The sequence below is a fragment of the Falco peregrinus genome, chromosome 2, assembly GCF_023634155.1.
Source record: "Falco peregrinus isolate bFalPer1 chromosome 2, bFalPer1.pri, whole genome shotgun sequence".
NCBI classification, from domain to species: Eukaryota; Metazoa; Chordata; class Aves; order Falconiformes; family Falconidae; genus Falco; species Falco peregrinus.
Window position 1 is genome coordinate 44,835,420 of NC_073722.1, and position 16,342 is coordinate 44,851,761.

General features: G+C 46.2%; 1 protein-coding gene across 3 annotated transcripts in view; it reads left to right on the plus strand.

Annotated features, from left to right (window-relative positions):
* FGFRL1 (fibroblast growth factor receptor like 1) overlaps nucleotides 1-16,342 on the plus strand; it is a 181,799-nt gene that overhangs the window by 34,347 nt on the left and 131,110 nt on the right. The window lies entirely within an intron of this gene.

Sequence of the window (16,342 nt, forward strand, 5' to 3'; positions counted from 1 at the left end):
GCCACGCAGAGCGGTCTCCCTGCCAGACGCTCGGGCATCCTGCCAGCTGCCCTGCTCCCTTGGGCTGACAAAGGCTGGGGCTGCTGCGGGAGGAAGCGTGTTCAGCTCCCAAGGGGAAAAGGAGAGCGAGCACTTTGTATCACTTGACAGGAAGGCCTCTGCTTGACAAAAGAGCACTGCTGACAGGCTCCAAAAAGCAGCCCAGGGCTTGTATTTCCTGAGCCAGTAAGACATCACGAGCCTTAGTCCAGAGGGGTTAAATAGATGGGAGCAAGAGCAGGATCCTCAGGTGTTTGCAGACCTTGGCAGGTGGGTTACTGACCTGTGATGGATCTTCCTTCCTAAAAGGTGATTTTTCCACCCATCCCTTTCAGCCTCTGGTTTCTGTGCAGCAGCTGGGGCATTGGGGATTGCTAGCAAGTCGGGAAGCGCTCACCAGATTTTTCTCTTCCCCCTCTCCTCCCCCCACGGAGGCTCGCACAGCAGTGAAGTAATCTGTGACATTCAGACAGCGGGAAGGGGAAGCTGCTGCAAAATAAAATAACAGCATCAGGAAGCGGCACTGTGCTCTTTCCCGCTCCCAGCTGGGAAATGACAACACTTCATTCAGCTGCTCAAAGCCCGTCGCCGGTTCAGCCCTTGCCGAGCAGTGCTGGCTAATAACTTCCCTGGCTGCCCCAGCTCGGCGCTGCCTGCCCAGTGGGCTCAGGGGTACTGGGAAGATGAGACAGGCAAGATGCCAGCAAAGAGTCGCTTTAACAGCAGGCGCAGCACAGTAACACCTGGCAAAACAGTTGCTTTGGTTTATAGCTTCTGTGAAGACCCTGGAGGGTGTTTCTTTTACATTTTAATTCCTGCTAGTTACATTTTGCAGGAAACCCAGAGCCCCCCTCCCCGTTCCTTTTATGGTGGCTGTTACTTTTACAGATGTGTTGCAACCCAGCGTTTGGCAGCCCAAATCCAGTGTGTAATGTGTCACAGCGAGACTGCTGGAGGCAAGCTGAACACTTGGCCTTGGACAGGTGATGTGTGTGTTCTGAGAGAGGTTTTCCTCTCCTCCCTTTCTCATTGCAAATCAACCCCTGGGTGCAAGGCACTGCCTCTGTAGACAGGTGTCTGAGTGCAGGAGGCTGGTCCTGCATTTCATCCGTGGTTTCTCGTTAGTGTGCAGGAAAGTGCAGGGAAGTCTCGAGCCTTCTTTTGTAACCTGCCCAAACTGACAGCCAACAGCCAGTCGCACCATAGCTCCCAGGCAAAGGACACAGTTTGTCCCTGAGGTAATATCATCCAGAAGGAGAGACACTTAGTTTTGTGGATGCTCAGGTTTGTTAGCACCAATCTGACAGTGTAAGAAGGCTGTGAAAGGGAGTGTGTGAGAAAGTGGAGGTATCATCTAACCATAGGCATCTAATTTGGGTATCTAAGAGGACTCAGAGTGGTGTCTGCTCTGTCTGTTGGCTACACAGGAGGGTAAAGATAGGCAGTGTAAATAGGTCCAGACATTTGAGCTTACAGGACAGCCTCTGGAGGGAAACAGTGCTGAAAATGCCATTTGCTTTAATGGTTGGAACTAGGCTGGACAGTGCACCAGTGAAGAGCTCGTGTGCTGATGAAATGCAAGGGCTCGTAGTGAAAGGTCTCTTCAGTCATTACTCAACCCTGCTAATCTGAACCAGAAGTGTTTCCCAAGAGCAGGCAATTCTTCAAAAGCAACCTCAGTTCTCCCTTCTCAAGTGCTCCCTCCCTTTCTAAAACATAAGGGAGGAAAAAAAAGTCAACCTGGCACATCAGATCCAATGAACAGAGGCTGATGGCACCAGCCAAGCACCTTAACATTGACAGCAATATCCACAGACTTTAAATCCTCAAAAGCAGATTATATTCTTTGTTTATGTATGACTGGGATGTAAAAATAAGCAAGGCAAAGCCTCCCTTGTTAACTGGAGTCCTCAACCACAGATCTGCTGTGGATTTAATGCCTGTTCTCCTCATCTGAATCTGAAGGGACACAGAAGAGTCACTGGTGATGGGCTAGAGTTTCCCGAGAAATTCTGTCTGCTGTTTGGGGCACCTAAAGTTTCAGCTCTGGTGGACCTGACTATGGCTGTCCACAAGCCCTTCATAATCTTCTGGTTCCTTTCTAATGTCAGCCCCTAAAAACCAATTTGAGAGATTACAAAGTAGAAATGGTGACAGTAAATGCACAGGCTGCATGCATGTCCTCGCTGCTTGGGGTGAGCAGCCTTTCTGCTGCCCTCTGAACCGGCCACCTCCAAACTCCGTGCCAGCCTGGGCTGAAGTGGCAGAGCTTACTCGTGGTCCTTACTTGTGCTGCTTGGGCACTGGTGGGAGATGGAGGGTGCCATGGGAGTGACTGTTCAGAAGACTGCTCTTGAAGGATGGTGTGGATGAGATTGCTGTTTGACAGGGGTATTTAAAATGGATGGATGCTTGATTGGAAACACAATATTGTCCACCAAGGACTTGCCAAGATGGCTTTTTAGCCTAGGGTGCAGCTTGTCTTCTAGGGATCCTAGACCAGATTTTCCATGGACTTCAACCATGCAACTCTCAGGTCAGAATACAGTTCTTGTTCTCTCTTCCATGGCAGGCACTTGTTTTTTTAGCATGCACCAACAACTTTAGGAGGTAAGAAAGTTGGTGGAGCCCTACAAGTTGCCTCTCCAGCTTCCAGCCCATCTCTTTGAGTGCGGTGATTTGATGGCATTGCCTGAGAGATGATGTCATCTCATTGTTGTGCTGACATTGCTGGATGTGTGGAAGGGACCATACACTTCATCGTGTAGGGTACAGCACAGCTGTGTAAAATACCAAGCTGGTCTTACAAATTGCTGAGAGGTTGCACCCACTGTAATTGAAGTTCTTTGCATCCACTGGCTTTGAGGATTGTCACTTCATCCCTTCAGATGGTTACAGCCTGAGCAGTTACCCCATCTGCATGAAGCTTGCACAAGGATGATGTAAATGTCTGTCCATGTTCCTGTGGTATTTTTGAGTTGCTTCTGAATGTTAAAGTCAGTTTCTATTTTATGTCTGTTTTTTATCATCCAGGCTCCACCACTGTCAATCCTCTTGCAATTGCTTATGTTAATCCTCTCGCTGGCTATTTCTTTTCCTCTACCCAGCACTGGTCTCCCCAGGCTTCTCATCCTGCAGTACAGCTAAATCCTGAGAGTGCTAGATTTTTCACCTGCCTCCCAAATCAATACACAATGTCTGCAGTTTTTCTTAGCCAGGTGTGCTAAGCAAGCGAAGGTATTAAATGATGTCACCATCTACCGATGGTGTGGTTTTGGTTCTGGTTTGCCACAGAAGGCAGGAGTGCAGCTGTGAGCTGTAAAGACGAGGCCCATGGCATGTACGTCTGGACTGGTGGTGCCCCAAAGCCTTGTTTCCCTATAGAATGAGTCTGATTTTAAAGTGTGTGCTCACTTATGGTTGTGCAAACCTGTGTGGGTTGATCCCTGCCTCTGCAGTCAACCTGCTGTGGGACCTTGGCCAATTCATTTCATAGCTCTGTTCATCTTCCTCTTTTTTGGCCTGTCAGTCCATTTGGACATGCTCTCTTGTTTTGTGTTTGCACCGTACCTCATTTGATCAGGGCTCTGGTCCTGACTGGGACCTTGGGGGAACTGCTGTAATAATCATGATGCAAAACCCTACTGTGTTGATGTGACAGGGCTTTACCCCATTTTGCATCACTGTAAATGACTGCCCTGGGTGTAGCAGAGTGACGAATATACACTCTCTATTTTCTGTGTATGTAATTACATTAGCTCTGATATAGAGAGTAAAAAAATATCTTGGAAAAGAACTGTTTTCCATCAAAAATCACAGTCCCATCCCATTGAAATGAAAGCACCTCAGAGTTGTGTGACCTTACTGAACTTCACACCTCAACAATCCTCTTGAAAATAAAGCTTTCCATTTAAGACAATTTCCACACTTCAGGTGTTGCTGCTGCTCCACATCAATCCAGATTTCAAAATCTCTGAAACGGTATGTGAAACAAAATACCCACCTTCTGCCTACCTCTGGATGGCAGGAGGCTTTCAGTACCCTGCCTGCGGTGTGGGGTTTAGGGGGAGTAGGCTGGATGGAGGGACACAGCCCAGGCAGCCAAATGATCTCAGTTGTGTTGTCTGCCTTGGTACGGGCTCCACGTTCAGCCCAGGTCAGTGAGCCGCATCTGCAGATAAAGAGCTATTCTGGTTAAGTGTGCTAAGAGGGGATGTGTAAATGCAATAAAATCTTAAATTTATGCAATTTATACCCATGACTGAGCCTCCTCTCCCCTGGAATTGGAGCTTCTAATCTGCTTTAGGAAGTGGTCCTCCTTTAATTAAAAAATAAGACAAAGCCACCAGAAATAAATGAGCTGGTCTGACATGGAGGCAGCGGCAGCTCTGCTGTGGGGGGCTCCCGGTGCTTCTCAGCAGGCGGGGACACTGCCCGCTTGCTAATGGCTCTGGCTCGTTAATCTGAAACCACTGTATGCTGGTCTTGGGACAGTTTTAAAATAGCAAGTCAAGAGGGAAGCCACATTTGTCCGGGGGCTGAAGATGGAGCCAAGCCTGAGATAGTGCTGCTTGCCAGAGTGTCTGGACAGCATGGGAAGACAGGCCCCCCGTCTTCCCAGCGTCCAGCCCCACTGTGGGTTTTGGCTTCAGAGGTGACTTTTTTTCAGGTAAATGCCTGCTGATGTGGAGGTCAGGGGAGGAGAAACAGGCCACTGAGGCAGAGAAGAGCTTGCTGAGGTAACAGTTTAGACCTGATGCAATGGCTGATGTGAAGGGCCGAGTTAGGCAGTGTGGCGGGTAGGGCATGACATGGTGGGTAGGGTGCGACATGGTGGGTAGGGCGCAACGTGGTGGGTAGAGCACGACATGGTGGGTAGGGTGTGACATGGTGGTTGTAGCACAACATGGTGGGAAGGGCCCAGTGTGTGGGGAGGGCCGGTGCTGGCGGACAAGGTGTGACTGAAAGGAGAGAGGGGAAGGTGCTGGTGATGACAGGAGCTGGCTCTGGGGCTGTAAGCAACAAGGACACCAAGGTTTTCAGAGGAAAAGGGATGAAAGTGCAGTCAAATAGAAGCAAGATTTCTGAAATGCAGCAGTTAGAGCCTTGGTTTCTGGTGTTTGAGGCCCTTTCAGCTGGCCAGGGCCAACTCTTCTCCTATCAGGTATTCTACACTTTCATTTAAAGGGTGTTTATGGGGATTTGCTTCACTTTCCCAGCAGAAGTTGCACTGGTGAATGAGGCCTCAGAGCCAAAGCAGCTCCCTTGGGGCCAAGGGAATGAGATCAGTCCCTGCTCCTGGAAAGAATGGTGGAGGGACCCTCTAAAGTGGTCTCTTTCCAAGGTGGAGAAGACCATGGTGAACTCTGCATCCCAGCCTCCTGCAGTCCTTGAAATAGCTTTTACTTAACCTACTCAGTGGCCATTTTCACTGTTTGGAGGTTCCCTCCCTTGTCCTGGGGCTTAACTGGGACATGCAAGCAAGGCTAAGGTGAGTGCTGGAGCCTGACATCTATCTCCATATGAAGAGGTATGGTGGTGATGAGTCTTCTGTGTGGCTGGGGTGCCTGCACGCCCTGCTGCTGCCTGCAGTCTCGCTTGCATCCTCCAAGATGTGAGCTGTATCATTTGAAGTATGTATGCACTTCCATGTACCTAGCTGGACCAAGCAGATCAGAGGAAAACCTTCAGCCAAAAGTGCTCTCCTAATTTATTAAAGCCTTGACAAGTTAAATAGAGGTCGAGATTAAATATGAATGGGACTTATGTGGGAAAGATCAACCTTGGAGACATTAAAGAAAAGGGAGTTAGGTCAACAGGAAAGTCGCCTGACTGATGGGAGGAAAATCCAAGGGGGGAAGGGGGAGTGCTGCTGGTGTCCTGCTTCCCTTGTGTGAAGCAGAGGAGCTGGGGGTAGGACACCTGAAAGGTGCCTGGCAGATAGGGCGTTGCTCTGCTCGGGGGGGGGAGCTGCAGCCAAGGCTAAGCACCATCGTTTTAAACTTCCTTACAAGTTTGACTTCCTGAAAAACAGAACAAGAAAAGCTGTCCACTTTTGCAACTTATATGCAGTGCAATTAGTGGATCCTTTCCATGTGCTAACAGATTTCATCTGTCTGTCTGTCTTTAGTTATTAATTGCTTAGGTTTATTAATTGCTTAGGCTGCTAAACACAAGTTTCTCATTCATTATCTTTATTTATCATCAATACTTGTCTGATGGTAGGCATAGCTGTCAAATTGAGCTAAGTATTACCAATTCCTGGCCGATTTGTGTTTTATTTGCATGAGAATGAGAACAGCTTTCTGCTGCCTGTTTAAATTAGAGCAAATGTACAGTCATGTTAATGACAAGATCAGGATGATTCCAGCTTTGTGTCAGTAACAGCAAAACTTGGACTACAAACTATTTTTTGCTATTGCATAGGAAGGATTTTTTTTGTAATTGATGGTTGTCTTTGTTTCTTTTTCTAAAACATTTACTGAAAGAGTGAATGCCATTTTAAGGCTATTTCTTTAGCAAGAGAGTATGTTAAGCAGAAGGCAAACTTCTTCATTCCAATAAAGCACTGTAAATCTGGACCATCTGCTGACTTCAGAAGAGTCACACCAGGTTTACACAGCACACACATTGCAGCTGGGCTCGTGCTTAGAGAATATTAAGTCACCACTAGAGTGATGGGAACGTTTTTGTGAAGTGAAGCTTTCCTGAAACTGTTTCTGTACTTTTGTTAAGACCAACATATTTGTGAAGAGTTAGAAGTTATGAAGAAAATGTAAGTAGGAATATCCCAAGAGAGAGACCAAGGCAGAGGAAGAGCAAGATAGTGTGGCGCTCCTCTTCATGAGTTCAAGTTGCTGGCTCAGGATATGGAGCTCCAGTTCAAATCTCTGATCTAGAATGAAACATACCTTTGAAAGAGGGGGAGTGAGAGACACTTGACCCTGCACGTCTGACATTTAGTGTTAAAACTTAACCTCATTCTTGAATAAAAGCTGAAATAAGAGTAAAATGAAGAGAAAGAAGAAGGGGACTTCATATTTGGCACTAGCTGGTGCACTATGCGTTTGTGCATTGCTTGCTGTGCTTGTGGAGGTATACAGCCTTCCCTCCAGTGTCCCTTGTGTCAGCCTTCATCATTTTGACAGCTTTCATCGTAATCTTTTACTTGCAGGTATAATAGCTATTAGGCAGTCTTAGTATCCAACAATTTTATTAATGTACTATAAAGCAAGAGTATTTGCACACTCTCTGTACACTCCATGAGAACTTAACAGAATCACAGAATAGCTGAGGTGGGAAGGGACCTCTGGAGACCTCTAGTCCAAATGCCCTGCTCAAAACAGAGGGAGCTGGAACAGGTTGCTCAGGGTCATGCCCAGTCTTGCTTTTCGTTTCTCCAAGATAGAGATATGTCCACCCTGTCCTGGTGCATGGTTCCTCCCCAGTTGTAGGACTTTGCATATTCTCTTGTTGAACTCTATGAGGTTTGAGTTTGCCCATTTCTCCAACCTGCTGAGGTCACTCTGAGGTCAGAAGGTCACTCTGAGGTCACTCTGAATGACCCTCTGTTACAACATCCACTTCTCCCAGTTTTGTATCCTCTGCAAACTTGTTGAAGGTGTGTTTGGTCCCACTGTCCAGGTCGTTGATGAAGATGTCAAATAGTACCAGCCCCAGTATTGACACCTGGCTAGTGACTGGCCCCCAGCTGGACTTTGTGCTGCTGCTGAGCCTGTTATGCCTGGCAGTTCAGTTATTTTCAACCCACCTTTACTGTCCATTTATCTAGTCCATACTTAACCAGTTTATCAATGAGGATGTTATGGGAGACAATGCCAGACACCTGAAGTTGTAGCTGAAGTTGAGATAGACAACACCCACTAGTCTCCCCATCTTCACTGCAGCAGGCTAGATAGAATGCTATCCAGTTGGTCTGGCACGATTTCCCCTTTGCAAATCCATGATGTCTACTACCAGTCACATTATTGTCTGTAATATGTTTGGCTTTCAGGTTTATTTGCTCTATCAATTTCCCAGGGATCAAGGTAAGGCTAATTGGCTTCCATATCTGTTTTATGACTGGATTTACTCAGGTGCTCCTTCTTCATCCACGCAAGCCTTCCTGTTACCTTTATTTTAATTCCTGCTTGTAAGGACGGATCATTTCCAAGCTTTGAGCAGGTGTTATCAGATAGCTTTGCTACACTCATCCTCTCTCCAGGACCCTCCTCCCATGGGACTCTTCCAAGCAGATCGCTGAACAGGACAAAGTCTGGTCTCCTGAAGTCCAAGGCTGTGATCCTGCTTTTTGCCCTGCTGCTTCCCCTCAGGATGCTGAACTCCACCATAGTCACTGCAGCCAAGGCTGTCCCTGACCTTCACATCCCTGACCCATTCTTCATATGTATTAAGTCCAGCAGGGTGTCCTCTTGTCATTACCTTAATCACCTGTGTCAGGAAGTCATCGTCCATGTATGCCAGAAACCTCCTGGACTGCTTGTGCCCTGATGCCCTCCCAGAAAATATCAGGATGGTTCAAATTCCCCATGAGGACCAGGTCCTGTGAATATGAGGCTTCTTTTAGTCGTCTGAAGGTTGTCTCCCTTCTTCTTCCTGATTAGGCAGTTTGTTAGACACACCCATGAGGACATTTGACCACAGTGGACCGCTCTCTGGTCCTGACCCATAAACTCTCAGCTGGCTCATCATCCATCCCTAGCAGAGCTGCACACATTCCTTCTGCTTTTTCACATAAAGAGATAACAACTGCAGTCGTCTTGCAAATATGGCCCAACAGTACATATAATAAGACTTTTGTGTATGGCATATTGTATCACAAGGAATGGGCATCAATTGAAGGCTTTATCTGTTATATCTGCATGCTAATTTTTGTGTGGAGGAAATGCTTTTGTTAAATCCAAATCCAGACTTAATGTTTTTTGGTTTCGGATTTGAATTGCATGACCAGAGAGGTCTATTTTCTGAATTTGGTCCCACTTACCATGAGGATCAGGAAAACAGGAATGGCATTACAGCAGCATGAGGTGGGGTTTGGGAGCCTTTTTATGGTTCTCCGGGTGGTATGAATCTAATCAGGACAGCCTACATGATTCCAGCATCATGGAAATGAGTTCTGCAGCCTAATTATGATTAGATCTCAAATACTAAAATTTAAGTAAACCAAGTCTGGACCAAGACTCAAGCACTACTTCTTCTGCTTAGATTAGAGGGCTCAGAGTAGTTTTGGGGCTGTAAGATGCTTGCACAGTTCTTTGGCAGAATAGCAATCTAATGCATCATGACCATTTCCAACATTGGATAACTGAGATGCTTCCAGACTGATTTCAAAGCCAAGTAAAGCAATGTCCCTAGAGTGCTGTGAGTTACATTTTCCATTGAATAACACAGTATTTAGAGGCATGTGGCAAGCGTGTTAGAGGACAGAAAGTATGTCACAGTTTCTGGGGGCAGTGAGCCTCTTATGTTGTGTCATAACTGTCACGGATGCATGTGTCCGTCATGGCTGTTGCTTTGTCGATGTGCAAGCTGCAGAGCACTGCAACCTAGTCCAAAAGCTGGAACCTTCTTCCTGGGCATTAGGCGTTTTCCATGCATCTGCAGGTCATAACACAAAATCACTTTGTGATGACAGGAGATGACGTAGAAGACAAAGGCTGTAGCCAAAAATTGCCAGTAGAGCTAGAGTCCAGAATTCTCCTTTGATACTTTTTAAGGATTAAAGATTTCTCTCTCTCCAGCATGGACAGCATGAGGTTCCCAAATAACTGATACCTTCCTGTTTAGTTTACAATAAACAATGTCATGTTTATGAGGGGGACTCATTCCTGCATTCAGGGGTGGGACGACTTGTGTCAGTCCCAGAGCCCACGGGGCTAGGCAGGTAGCTCTTCCATCACTAGAGCTGGCTCCTTGGTTACCAAATGATAGTAGAAAGGCAAGTGGATCTCATCCTTCTAGGTTGTAGTATGGGAGAACTGGGCTCTACCACAGGTCTCCTGTGTTGCCTTGGGAGATACTGGTGTATTTCAGGCTGTTTTTTTCAGTCAGGGTCTGTCTTCCTACCTTCTTATCACCCATCATCTGTTCCTGTGCCATGTTGTGTTGATCAGGTTGTTCATGTGTTTGCTTGGCAAACAGTATCAGTGAAATATTTTTTTTTTTTTAAACTGACTCAACTGAAAAATTAAGCCAGCAACAAAAAACTCCTTGAGAGTTGATAATGCTTCCTCTCCCGCATCGCTTTTTCTGCACAGATTTTAAGCGTGGTGGTGAGGCAGGGGCTGTCTCTCTGGATCACAGATATCCTCTGATCTCACTGGAGCCCTTGTGTTATAAACAGGAATGAAAGAGGGAAGAACCCAGGTCTCATCGACAGAGAGCATGCGGCTATTTTTGCAGGCAGGAAACCTTACCAGACCCAATAGTTTGGAACCTGGATGTGCTTCTGAGAGATAGCCAACCTTTCCTAGAAATAACCTTTTGCACGCTTACTGTTGAAATCCCTGTACTGACATCCTAACCCTGCTGGAGTGCAGCCTTTTAATTTCTTGGATGTGCCAGCAAGATTTTTTTTTCATCCTTTTTTTTCTTTTTTTTTTTTTTTTTTTCTTCCCCCCTCCCACAGTCAATCTATTCAGTCCCTCTTAGAACAGGCTGTCCTGCTAGGGCGTTTCAGTGCAATTAGATGTTAGGTATCAGGAGCAGATAATGGGTAAATGCCTATCAAGGGAGATGGCACTTAGCTAATCACTGTCTGTCTTTATCTTACAGGCTATTTTAAGGAAAAACAACAACAATGCAAGAAAGCTCCCACTGTAGTGTCTGTGGCTGAGATTGGCTGCTGTTACTTTGGGGTTGTGTTGGCATTTCCATTATGGCTTCACATGACGCTTTCTCAGTGGCCTTGTTTTCACAGCTACCCCATGGACCAGGCAGGAGCCGAGTGGCAAATGAATGTAGCTGCAAATCTTGCAAGACCTCATTGTCGGCATTGGCTTGTGCTGGATTGCTTTTGTGTTGTCTTGTTTCCCTTGGCAAACCAAGAACCTAGGTGTGGGGGTGTGTGGGAAAAGGAGATAAGCTATTAGGATAATTAGTATTGTCCATGAAACTTCCACATTTTATATGCCTGTTACATCAGAAGCATTTAGGCTTGAAGTTGCATCATCAAGCACTTTAGTACGTTTAAACACTTCATTCTCTGAATCTCCAGCAGCTGCCTAGTTTAGGTGTCTTACGTCATGTTTCTGGGATCTGTTTCAGCAGCAGAGAAAAAAAAAGTATGTTGAACAAAACCTGGGATGGCTGACCTTACACACACAGATTATTTTTCAAACATTTTCGCCTGAAACTAATTACCTCATACTAATTAGCTCTTTCTAAGTGGTGAATTGTTGGGGAGGCAGCTGTGGATGTTGTCAGTCTGGCTCCATAGTCTACCTCCTGCTGAAATGAGAGCCCAGTTGAGCCTCTCCAGTTTACATGAGGGCTGTTACTCTGAGGACTTGCCCTTGGTACCCCAGCTGGTTGAAACAGTGGAAAAAAACCCAACAAAACAGGAGAAGTTGTGTATGTGTGACAGTTTTAGGAAAACAGCTTTAAAGAGAGATGGAAACTCCATCTTCCTGCTTGCTGCTGTCGCATGCAAAAAAGAAATCTCACCATGTAACTTCTGAATTGCAGGAATTCCTGGAGTCCCAGCAAACACTGTCTAATCTCTCCCAGTCCCTCACATATCGCCTCTGAATGTTTTCAGTGAGTTCCCAGACCTCGTGCTTTCTTGCTCCTGATAACTAGCCATTGCTGGGATGCCAGAACCACTGCATTGCATAGTTCAGCTATCAACAAAAATATAGTGAGATAAAGGGGATGGTTGATACCAGAGTGTCTGTGGTAATGCAGATGTCAGAGATACTCAACTGGCTTTCCCGCAGCAGTGCTTTAAATGGGTCAAGTTACTTTGGGAAAATAGTATCTAGCCCTTTTGGTGGTGTGAACATCCATAAGAACGTCATGCAAACGTTTTCTCCTGTTGAAGGGCCAGGCAGCCATCAAATATACCCATAGTACTTAAAAGTCTTGGCAAAGTAATACCACCTCCTCTGAGACTTTCCGAAGATAGCCTCTTGGGTGCTGAGTATGTCTGGAAAGCTCAGAGTTGCAACGGAACATGAAAAGCTGACCTGAATGATGGGCAATGAGTTCTTTTGAGAATTAAGCCCATAAAAAAATGAAATCTGATAGAGGAGCTGAAGGATTTATTAAAATGACTGAGCAATTGTAGCATTGCAGATGCCGAAGAGGAAGAATAGGGCTATTGGGTCTTCCTGCCAGGTCAGGACTGTTCCCTGTAGTGTCTAGTCTAGCAACCTGTTCGGTCATTTCCAGTGACAGTTTCCATTGCTTCCCCTCTGAGACCATTGTGTTTCCTGATAGGAAAACTTAGTAACAATGAGGCCTAACTGCTAGGCTAAATTTTTCTTCCATCTCATTGCTGGCTAAACTTCTTATTAATTTAAATGGGAAATACATACTCAAACCAGAGAGAAGGGATCCCATGGGGCCCCTTACATGATGTGCCATTGTCCCTGGTATTTTCACCAGTGCGTCACTGGAGAGTACCTCTTGGAGTCTATGTGTTTACATCTGTCTATATCCCGTGGGTGTGATGATTTGGTAGCAGAGACAGTTTATACAGCTTGTTGTCAGGAACGTTACCAAGGATGTTTTGTGTTGAGGTCTATGGCGTGTGCAGTTGAGTAATGCAAGAGTGATGGTCTTGTGTTGAAACCAGTTTCTGGGAACCAGGATGGGTAGAGTCTCTTCCTGACTTTGCTGCTAGCTTGGGCAAGCTACAGTGAACTCATGAGTGAAATAAGAGTTTGTCCTTGCTGATCCTTGTCAGAGGGATACTCTCTCTCTTTTCAGCCCAGATAGCAATCTGTAAGGCACTACTGCATGCGTCAGAGCAAACGTGCCCTTGGCACATGCAAAGTGCAAGGCACAGCATGTCTGCTTAGTTTCTAAAGAAAGACATTTAAGCTAAGACATTTGCATTTGAAATGTGTGCAGACCACTGTTGCCCACTAAGCAGCGGTGGCTTGATCGTATTTGGGAGTTTATAGCTGCTATAGGCAAGGTCCCAAGAACGGCTGTTGCTCCTTGTGCTGAGGAAGTTCTGGAGAAGTGCAAAAGACAATGATTATACTAGTTCAGGTTTTTATTCATGGGTCTCTGGCTCAGCATGGGTCTCATATGCCTTTGTGCTGAGTAGGGGAGGGAGCAGTTGGAAAGAAGAGACTGTAGTCACCTCCTCCATTCGTGGGGATGCTATGCTTCACCATTTATGGAGGGGGATTGGCTTCAGCTGTGAAGGCAGCTGCCAGTCTGCCCCTCCTGACCGTTACTTAATGCTTGTTAAATGAACACAACCTTTAGTTTAGGTTCAGCATTTCACTTGATAGCTCTCTGTGCAGCCACCAGGGCTGGGAAAAGGGAGGGAAGAAGAATCCCAAGAGCAGAAGCAAGACAGAAGAGAATAGCAAGGCAAGGGAAAAAAATATAAGGACATTGTTTCTAACAGCACTTAGTGGCCTAGATTTTCCTTTCACAGCTATTTCAAAAGTCTGCTTTATTGTAGATCCATTCAGCTTTTATTGGTATATAGTACACTGTGTAGTAGCAGCCACTGTTGTCTGCTCAGCTCTTAACATGATACTCTGCCAGATGGCAAGAATATAAACCTGCATTTGTACTCTGGGATTGATCAAAGTTTTTTGCTGTTGTCACCCCTGTAACATTGTCACAGATGTAAGGCTACTACACCCTGGCTCTCCTCCCTGCAACCTTCCCGTGTATAAATTCAGTACAGTGCCCCTTTTCTTAGCAATATTAGCCCACATTCCTTAAATCCCAGGAATAGCCCTGTGCAGGGGAGGATGCACTGCAAGGTTTTGCCAGGAGTTTTTTAGACAGGGCTTGTGCACAGGCAAGTGTAGGGAGTGAAGTTGATTGGAAGGAGGATAAATCTCTAGTATATATAAATCACTAGTCCAGTTAGTGTGGCTAGGCTGACTTACTCCAGGGGAGAACCCAGCATGGGATCTCAGCAGAAATCCCCCAAAAGAAAGACATTTGTGAGTGATTAAGAAAAAAATATTCAAGGCAATGATTGTTCAGTGGTTTTGGGTGAACAAAACCTTGCAGAGGAGAGAGGCTGTTTTGGAAAGGGGTGTGGGGCTGTGCATCCACATGGAGTAGAGAGAAATCCCACTGTGCAGGAAAGAGATGCAGGGGAATGGCACGGGGGTCCTACCCTCTGCAGTTTACTCAGGACAATTTAATTAATCTTTAATTCATCTTTACTTTCCCATCTGATTTCCCCCATCCTCCCCTGGCTTTCACTCTGTATTCTGACATCCTTTTTCTTGCTGAGGGCGCGTGTGTGCCAGTGTGCTTCTGTGAAGAGCTGTAGTAGTCATGGATTGCTGCACCATGGGCTGGACTCAGCTCCTTTCCCTGCAGTAGAAGAGGTGAGGTGTCCTGATCAACCTCCCTGGTTGCCGTGGGGAGACCATTTACATTACAGCATAAAAATTCAGGGATATGGTCTTTGCCTCAAGAGAAAGGGAGTGTCCTGTGGCCAGAGGTTGCATGCTTGCACCAGACAGAGGGAAGCAGATGAGAAGAGAAAGTATCATCAGCAATTTTCTTCCCTCTGCCCTCTAAGAAAGTGACTTGCAATTGTGAAGAGGGGGGAGAGGGAAAATGATATCCAGAGGTCTGAAGGGCTGCAGAGAGCGTAGCAAGCCCTAGGTGGGAAATGAAAGAGGTCTGGAGAATTTAATCAGATGCCAATACCCAGTCTGTGGTGGTAGAGGCCTGGGAACACTGCTCTAGCCTGTTACTTTAGATGGTTTTTACAAGACTGCACTGTTGAAATTCCACCTCTTGCTGCTGGACCAGGGCCTCATTGTGTGGCAAGGGGAGATGATCTCCTTCAACATGCCACTGTGTATGAATCGCTCCTGGGAAATTGGTGCTGAGGCATGTTGTGAAAAAGGCAAAAGCTGCCAGTTTTGTCCTGACATTTCAAAAACCTGGCAACTTTCTCTACTTTTTTTTTTTTTCTTTTTTTTTTTTTTTTTTTAACAGTTTGGGTTTTTCTCACATTGATGGAGAGGAGAGGAGAAGAAGCCTGGTTTGGGATGATTTATGGCACCAGGGGTGGCTAACTTTTTGGCGAACCTTGCAGGAAGAGCCCCTGGAGTGTGCCAGCTGTAGTCAGCCGAGCTTTCAAGAGATACACTGAGAGAGATAACTTTTTATTTACCCTTGCACAAACAGGCTGATGGAAAATGTACATGTCCCAGACAAGGGAATTCTCCCTCCTCTCTCTGCCCCCTCACCCCAGTTCAGGCTCCCAGGAGCAGCTGGGCTCTCTTACTCCTGCAGTCCCCTACAGCTACAAATTCACTTCCCTCAGAGCCTTCAAAGGAGGTTTTGATAAATACATTACACTTTACAGCCAGCCAGGACTCTAATTGCCAGGAGGATTATGATAAGCTTTTTTCTTGTTGTTTCAAAACAATCTGGAGGATGGCATGCCCTCCCAATGCAGAGCCCCCCGCCAGCCCAACTGCAGCCAGGCAATGAGGGGGCAGCGAGGTGCCATATTCACCCTGATTATTACATTAAACTGGGGGTTCTTTTTATAATCCAACTGAAGTGTTGTGGACTGACACTTGCTGTGGACCTGTTGGTGACCTGTGATCGATAGGAGACTTGTGCCAAGGCAGCTTCTCCGTCAGCCGCCAAGCACCCTGGCACCTCTGGGGTCTTGGGAGTCCCAGCACCAGACCTGCCTCATGGGACACCAAAGTGGAAACTCAAGAGGTCTGTCAGCCCCTGGGAGCGATTTCCTTTCTCCAGCCATGTCGCTATTCCGCATGTGTGGTGGGGGTTTTTTTTGTTGGTTTTTTTTTGTTTGTTTGTTTTTTAAAAGGCATTTTTGCTCCTTTGCTGCTAAGTTTAATGACCGTGGTCTGGTTAAAAAGTAGGGAAAAAAGCAGAGCTGCTTTAAGTTGTGATCTAAAAATAGGGAAACCTACGGCATTAAATTGAGAGGATTTAGAAGCATAACCATAAAGCCAAGAAGAGTTTGCCAGGAGCTATCGAGTGACACAGATTTCAACTCCGTGCTTCTTCTAGTTTTCTTCTTTTAAAGGTGAACTGAACTGGCTTAGGTTACTATTTTGCTGCTTTTGACTATAAATAGAGG